The following is an 8367-nucleotide window of genomic DNA, read 5'->3' on the forward strand; positions in this document are numbered from 1 at the left end:
CCGCTATCACTACTCCTATTTCTTTTAGCAAGCTGGGATGCAAGCAATCCAGACCAGGTGACTTATCCATTCTAAGCATAGCCGGCCTTTCCAGTGCATCCTTCCTATTAACTCTCCCCCCATAAATTACCTCTACCATCTCTGCTTCTACCGATATTTTGTCAGCATCCTCTTCCTTAGTAAGTACCAATCTAAAGTACTCATTAAGTATTCTAGCCTTGCCTTTGCCTCGAAGCATATATCACCCTTTTTGTCCCTAATGGGACCCAGCCCACCTCTTACTACCCACTTACCATTTACATGCCGATAGAGGATTTTTGGGTTCCCTTTTATGTTAAATGTCATTCTATTCTCATATTTTCTTTGCCAGTCTTATTTTCCTCTTCTCTTTCCCTCTCAACATAGTATTTGGCCTGGTTCTCACTTGAGGAATTCAGCTGACATGTATCATACACCCTCTTTTGTGTTTTATCATATTCTCTATCTCCCTCATCATCCAAGGAGCCCTGGCTTTGGTTCCCTCACCTTTTGCCCTTGTATTAATGTACCTAGCCTGTACCTGAAACTTCTGCTCTTTGAAGATAAAATTAGAGTTAGAGTTATTTCTGTCAATCTTTTGTTTCATTTTACCCTGACTAGATCCCTTCTCATCCCATTGAAGTTAGCCTTCTTCCAATTTAGAAGTTTTCTTTAGATTTTTCCTTGCTCTTCTGAATTACTAATCTAAATCTTGTGATACAATGATCACTCTTACCCGAGTGTTCACCCACAGACAATTAGCTCACCTCATTCCCCAGCACCAGATCCAGCAATGCTTCCTTCCAAGTTGGACCAAGGAAGTTCTCCTGAACACATTTCAGAAATTCCTCCCATCCTTACCCTTTACTCTAACATTATCCCACTTGATATTTGAGTAAAGTCCCCCAATATCGCCCTCTATCGTTTTTGCACACTTCTGTGATTTCCCTGCAGATTTGCTCCTCTACCTCTCTCTCACTATTTGAAAGCTATAGAATACGTCCAGTCCCGTGATCATCCCCTTTCTGCTTCTCAATCTAACCAAATGGATTCTGCCTTTGCCCCCTCAAGGACATCCTCTCTTTCCAACACTACAATGTCTTCCTTAATCAGTACTGCCACCCTTCCTCCCTTATTTCCTTCCTTATCTTTTCTGAGCACTTTGTATCCTTGAATATTAAGTGCCCAGTCCTCACCATTTTTAAGCCATGTTTCCATTATTGCCACAACATCCTATTCCCAAAGGGCTATTTGTGCTTTTAGCTCACCAACCTTATTCCCCACACTTTGTGCAGTTATATACATGCATTCTAAACCGTCATTGTATTCCTCATTGTCCTTCTTGATCTACTGCTATCGAATATGGTACAGTTTCCTCCTCTAATACTTTCCAATACTTTCCTTTATGCACCTTATTCCTTTTTGCTACTTCTATATGCTGATGCCCATCCCCCTGCCAATTAGGTTTAAACCCTCCCCAATCACATTAGTGAACCTTCCCACAAGGGCATTGGTCACAGTCCTGTTGAGGTCCAACCTGTTCTTTTTGAATAAGTGCCTCCTGCCCCAGAAGTGGTCCCAATGTCCCAAGAATCTGAGGCCCTCTCTCTTGTAGCATGCCTCAAGACATGCATTGATCCTCCTTTTCTTCCTATTTCTACTCTTGCTAGTTTGTGGCACTGGGAGCAATCCAGAGATTACTACCTTTGAGATCCTACTCTGACTGTAGGATCTCAATACCTGCTCTCCCTATGTCTTTGCTACTGATGTGTACCACAACTTCTGGCCCCTTCCGTCTGTAGAATATTCTGAACCCTCTCCAAGATGTCCTTAACCCTGGCACCAGGGAGGCAATATGCCATATGGAACAGGAAGTGTGGGGGAGGTGTTGACACTGGACTGTGTGGGAGGTGTCTAGACTGGATGGGCAGAATTTTACAGACCCCCCAACATCGAAGGTCGTGACGACGGGTGCTGGAAAATGCCTCCGGGTGAGGGCACCATGCATATCGCCACCGGGAGGGCCCGGCCCAATATTGCTGGCCGCGGCGAGACCTCGTCGCAGAACCCCGCCGCTCGGTGAGGACACCCCTATTTACATATTCAAATAAATTAAAATCATTTTACACCACTGCCTTCCATCCAGGTGCAATCTTCCCGCTGCTGGTCAGATTCCCTTGGGGGGAAACGAGGCGGAATACTGGTGGGGAGGGGGGAGGAGGTAAGTTTCTCAGTGGGAGGCGGTGGGCAATGGGGTCAAAGTGTCATCATTGGTTAACGGGATGGTGGGAAGGGTTTTAGCTTAAGGTTTATGCACTTTGCGGGGGGGGGTGGTGATGTGGACAAGGTAAGTGTTTTGGGGAGGGAGTGGGCAAGTAATTACTTAAATTGTTATTGGGAGGTGGGAGAGGGGCAAAGTAAATGTATTTAATTTTTTCATTCACTTTAGCTTTAAATATTTAAATTTAAACAGTAGGGCTAAAAGCCCTTTAAAAATGGCTTTAACGCCTGCGCACAGGCAACTGACGCCATTGCCGGGGACCGACGTTCTGCCTTATCCACATGAACGGGGGGAAGCCCGCCCCAGCTATTTAAGTGAGCCACTGCGCTTAAGATCGTGGCGGCTTCACGGCTTGTGCCCACACAGGCGGGCTGCCATTGTTTTCACCAGTGGCGGACTTGTAAAATTCAGCCCGATGGGTGGGTGAAATCAGCTGAGACTGGATTGGTGTGGAATGGGTCTAGATTGGATGGGTGTGGGATGGGTCTAGATTGGATGGGTGTGGGATGGGTATAGATTGGATGGGTGTGGGATAGGTCTAGATTGGATGGGTGTGGGATAGGTCTAGATTGGATTGGAGTAGGATGGATCTAGATTTGGATGGGTGTGGGATGGGTCTAGATTGGATGGGTGTGGGATGGGTCTAGACTGGATGGGTGTGGGATGGGTCCAGATTGGATTGTTGTTGGATGGGTCTAGATTTGGATGGGCGTGTGATGGGTAAAGATTGGATGGGTGTGGGATGGGTATAGATTTGGATGGGTGTGCATTGGGTCTAGATTTGGATGGGTATGGGATGGATCTAGATAGGATGGGTATGGGATGGGTCAGTTTAGATGTGTCTGGATTGGATGGGTCCAGTTTGGATGGGTGTGGGATGGGTCAAGACTGGATGGGTGTGGGATGGGTCAAGACTGGATGGGTGTGGGATGGGTCTAGATTGGATTGTTGTAGGATGGATCTAGATTTGGATGGGTGTGGGATAGGTCTAGATTGGATTGGAGTAGGATGGATCTAGATTTGGATGGGTGTGGGATGGGTCTAGATTGGATGGGTGTGGGATGGGTCTAGACTGGATGGGTGTGGGATGGGTCCAGATTGGATTGTTGTTGGATGGGTCTAGATTTGGATGGGCGTGTGATGGGTAAAGATTGGATGGGTGTGGGATGGGTATAGATTTGGATGGGTGTGCATTGGGTCTAGATTTGGATGGGTATGGGATGGATCTAGATAGGATGGGTATGGGATGGGTCAGTTTAGATGTGTCTGGATTGGATGGGTCCAGTTTGGATGGGTGTGGGATGGGTCAAGACTGGATGGGTGTGGGATGGGTCAAGACTGGATGGGTGTGGGATGGGTCAAGACTGGATGGGTGTGGGATGGGTCTAGATTGGATTGTTGTAGGATGGATCTAGATTTGGATGGTGTGATATGGGTCTAGATTGGATTGGTGTAGGATGGATCTAGATTTGGATGGGTGTGGGATGGGTCTAGACTGGATGGGTGTGGGATGGGTCTAGACTGGATGGGTGTGGGATGGGTCTAGACTGGATGGGTGTGGGATGGGTCTAGATTGGATTGTTGTAGGATGGGTCTAGATTTGGATGGGCGTGTGATGGGTAAAGATTGGATGGGTGTGGGATGGGTATAGATTTGGATGGGTGTGCGCTGGGTCTAGATTTGGATGGGTATGGGATGGATCTAGACAGGATGGGTATGGGATGGTTTAGTTTAGATGTGTATAGATTGGATGGGTGTGGAATGGGTCTAGATTGGATGGGTGTAGGATGGGTCTAGATTGGATGGATGGGAAGCGTTCTATAGTCCCTGCTGAACTCCAGGAAAGTAGTAAGTGTTGCTGCTAAAAACCCTGGGTATTTCAGACAGCAATTTGAGAACAAATGATCTTTCATCTCAAGCAGCTAGTTCTAAGTGGAGGCTGGAGCTGGGGACACATGGCTTAATCAAGGTTGAGTGCAGGATTATGTCTTTTGATCAAAACAAGAATATTTAGGGAAGTTAATGTTAATCCTTTCGACTATATGCCAAGCACACACATTGGAGGGAATTTTATGCTCTTCCCCTATGGCAACTTTGAAGGTAGCTTCCACATTCCTGCCTCCACCCAAATTAAGAAAGTACTGGAAACACACAGCAGGCGTGGCAGCATCTGTGGAGAGAGAAACAGAGTTAATGTTTCAGGTCTGTGACACAGACCTCTATAAAAGGCACTTGATGTCTGATCGAGGGACCTGGCATCCGGAAGGCGGGGCCCACTGAGAGCCACAATGTACACCCCCTTCCCCCGACGACCCACACCAAGCAAAACCCCTCCCACCCTGACTCACCTGGCTGGCCTGGGTCCCTCGCCTCTGGTACCGGCAGCAGCCACCACCTCTGCGGTGGCGCTACTCAGAGAGCTGCTGACCTCTGATTGGCTGGCAGCTTTCAACAGGCAGGACCTCCGTCGCTGGGGTCCTTAATCCCAAGGAAGGCCCGCCGCTGTCCACTGAAATGCCTAATTGGCATGTAATGTGGCAGGCCTTCCCCAGAGGAGGTGATGTGGAGCTCTTGTTGGCGCTTTTACTGGTGGCCGAGACTCCCGTTGCCAGATAAAATCCTGGTCATTAAGTGTAAGTGTAAGATTCTCTAGCCAGTGGAAAAGCCCCTGGATAGGAAGCATTACCCCTAAAATAATCAAGAGTATCAACCCTGCTATACTCTTATCACTCCATGAACTGCTTTGCCTGTGCTGGGATGAGGAAGCACTACCACAGGACATGCGCGATGCCAACATCATCACCCTCTATAAGAACAAGGGTGACCGTGATGACTGCAACAACTACCGTGGAATCTCCCTGCTCAGCATAGTGGGGAAAGTCTTTGCTCAAGTTGTTTTAAACAGACTCCAGAAGCTGGCTGAGCACGTCTACCCTGAGGCACAGTGCGGCTTTCGAGCAGTGAGATCCACCATTGACATGCTGTTCTCCCTTCACCAGCTACGGGAGAAATGCCGCGAACAACAGATGCCCCTCTACATTGCTTTCATTGATCTCACCAAAGCATTTGACCTCGTCAGCAGACGTGGTCTCTTCAGACTACTAGCAAAGATCGGATGTCCACCAAAGCTACTAAGTATCATCACCTCATTCCATGACAATATGAAAGGCACAATTCAGCATAGCGGTGCCTCATCAGACCCCTTTCCTATCCTGAGTAGCGTGAAACAGGGCTGTGTTCTCGCAGCTACGCTATTTGGGATCTTCTTCTCACTGCTGCTCTCACATGCGTTCAAGTCTTCAGAAGAAGGAACTTTCCTCCACACAAGATCAGATAGCAGGTTGTTCAACCTTGCCCGTCTTAGAGTGAAGACCAAAGTACGAAAAGTCCTCATCAGGGAACACCTCTTTGCTGACAATGCTACATTAACATCCCACACAGAAGAGTGTCTGCAGAGACTCATCGACAGGATTGCGGCTGCCTGCAACGAATTTGGCCTAACCATCAGCCTCAAGAAAACGAACATCATGGGACAGGATGTCAGAAATGCTCCATCCATCAATATTGGCGACCACGCTGTGGAAGTGGTTCAAGAGTTCACCTGCTTAGGCTCAACTATCACCAGTAACCTGTCTCTTGATGCAGAAATCAACAAGCGCATGGGAAAGACGTCCGCTGCTATGGCCAGACTGGCCAAGGGAGTGTGGAAAAATGGCGCATTGACACGGAACACAAAAGTCCGAGTGTTTCAAGCCTGTGTCCTCAGTACCTTGCTCTACGGCAGCGCGGTCTGGACAATGTATGTCAGCCAAGAGTGACGTCTCAACTCATTCCATCTGTGCTGCCTCCAGAGAATCCTTGGCATCAGGTGGCAAGACTGCATCTCCAACGCAGAAGTCCTCGAGGCGGCCAACATCCCCAGCATATAAACCCTACTGAGCCAGCGGCACTTGAGATGGCTTGGCCATGTAAGCAGAATGGAAGATGGCAGGATCCTAAAGGACACATTGTACAGCGAGCTCGTCACTGGTATCAGACCCACCAGCCATCCATGTCTCCGCTTTAAAGACGTCTGCAAACGCGACATGAAATCCTGTGACATTGATCACAAGTTGTGGGAGTCAGTTGCCAGTGATCGCCAGAGCTGGCGGACAGCCACAAAGGCAGGGCTAAAGAGTGGAGATTCAAAGAGACTTAGCAGTTGGCAGGAAAAAAGACAGAAGTGCAAGGAGAGAGCCAACTGTGTAACAGCCCCGACAACCAATTTTATCTGCAGCACCTGTGAAAGTTTAGTTTAGTTTAGTTTAGAGATACAGCACTGAAACAGGCCCTTCGGCCCACTGAGTCTGTGCCGACCATCAACCACCCATTTATACTAATCCTACACTAATCCCATATTCCTACCACATCCTCACCTGTCCCTATATTCCCCTACCACCTACCTATACTAGGGGCAATTTATAATGGCCAATTTACCTATCAACCTGCAAGTCTTTGGCATGTGGGAGGAAACCGGAGCACCCAGAGGAAACCCACACAGACACAGGGCGAACTTGCAAACTCCACACAGGCAGTACCCAGAATAGAACCCGGGTCGCTGGAGCTGTGAGGCTGCGGTGCTAACCACTGTGCCACTGGCCTTTATAGCCACTCCAGGCGCTGCTCCACAAACCACTGACCACCTCTAGGCGTTTACCCATTGTCTCTCCAGACAAGGAGGCCAAAGAAGAAGATTCTTTATTAACTATAGCCCAGGCTCCCAGTTATGCAACACCTTGATTTTAACATTTTCATCCTTGTTTTCAAATGTGTCTATAGCTTCGCCGCTTCCTATCTCTGTAATCTCTTCCACCCCCACCACCCTCTCAAATATCTGCACTCCTCTAATTCCTGCCTCTTGAGCATCCCTGATTTTAATCGCTGTACCAGGGATGGTTATGCCTCCAGTTGCCAATGCCCTAAGCTCTGGCATTCCCACCATAATTCCTCTCTCCATTATGCTTTCCTCTTTTAAGACACTTATTAATAATATGTTAAAGGCACTATATAAATACATTTCCACCACCTCCAGGGTGATGCCACCACCAAACACATCTTCCCTTCCCCTCCCCTGTCAGAATTCCGAAGGGATCATTCTCGCCGCGACGCCCTGGTCCACTCCTCCATTACCACTAACACCTTGTCCCCAACCACGGCATCTTCCCATGCAATCACAGGAGGTGTAATACCTGCCCTTTTACCTCCTCTCTCCTCACGAGACCCCAAACACTCCTTCCAGGTGAAGCAGCGATTTACTTGTCCTTCCTTCAATTTAGTATACTGTATTTGCTGCTCACAACGTGGTCGCCTCTATATTGTGGATACCAATCGCAGATTGGGTGACCGCTTTGTGGAACACCTCTGCTCAGTTCGAAAGCATGACCCTGAGCTTCCGGTCGCTTGCCATTTCAACAACCCCACCCCCACCATGCTCTCATGTCCACATTTCTCTCTTTGGCCTGCTCCAGTGTCCAGTGAACATCAATGCAAGCTCGAGGAGTAGCACCTGATCTTTCGATTAGGCACTCTACAGCCCTGCAGACTAAACATTGAGTTCAATAACTTCAGAGCATGACAGGCCTTTTTCTATATTTTTTATTTTATTTTTATCTTTTAACTATGTGTCTGTTTCTCATGCAGACACATCTGCTCATTATAACGCTATTCAAACTCTCTTTGACTAATGCTTTGTCTTTCATCACAAGCATTAACACACACTTTGCCTTTGTCCCAGGACAACTTTATTATTTAATCTCTCCTGCCCTCTGCCCTATCACACACCTTCCCTTTTGTTCTCTTCCCCACCAACCGAACCGCCCCACCCGCCCCCCTCTTCACTTGCTTAAAACCTAATTCTTTTCTAACCTTTGCCAGTTCTGATGAAAGGTCGCATACTTGAAATGTTAACTTTGCTTTTCTCTCCACTGATGCTGCCTGACCTGCTGGGTATTTCCAGCACTTTCGGTTTTTATTTCAGATTTCCATCATCTGCAGTATTTTACTCTTATTGAGTTCTTGATTCTGAGTGA

This window comes from Heterodontus francisci, chromosome 18, assembly GCF_036365525.1.
Source record: "Heterodontus francisci isolate sHetFra1 chromosome 18, sHetFra1.hap1, whole genome shotgun sequence".
In the NCBI taxonomy this organism is placed as follows: domain Eukaryota; kingdom Metazoa; phylum Chordata; class Chondrichthyes; order Heterodontiformes; family Heterodontidae; genus Heterodontus; species Heterodontus francisci.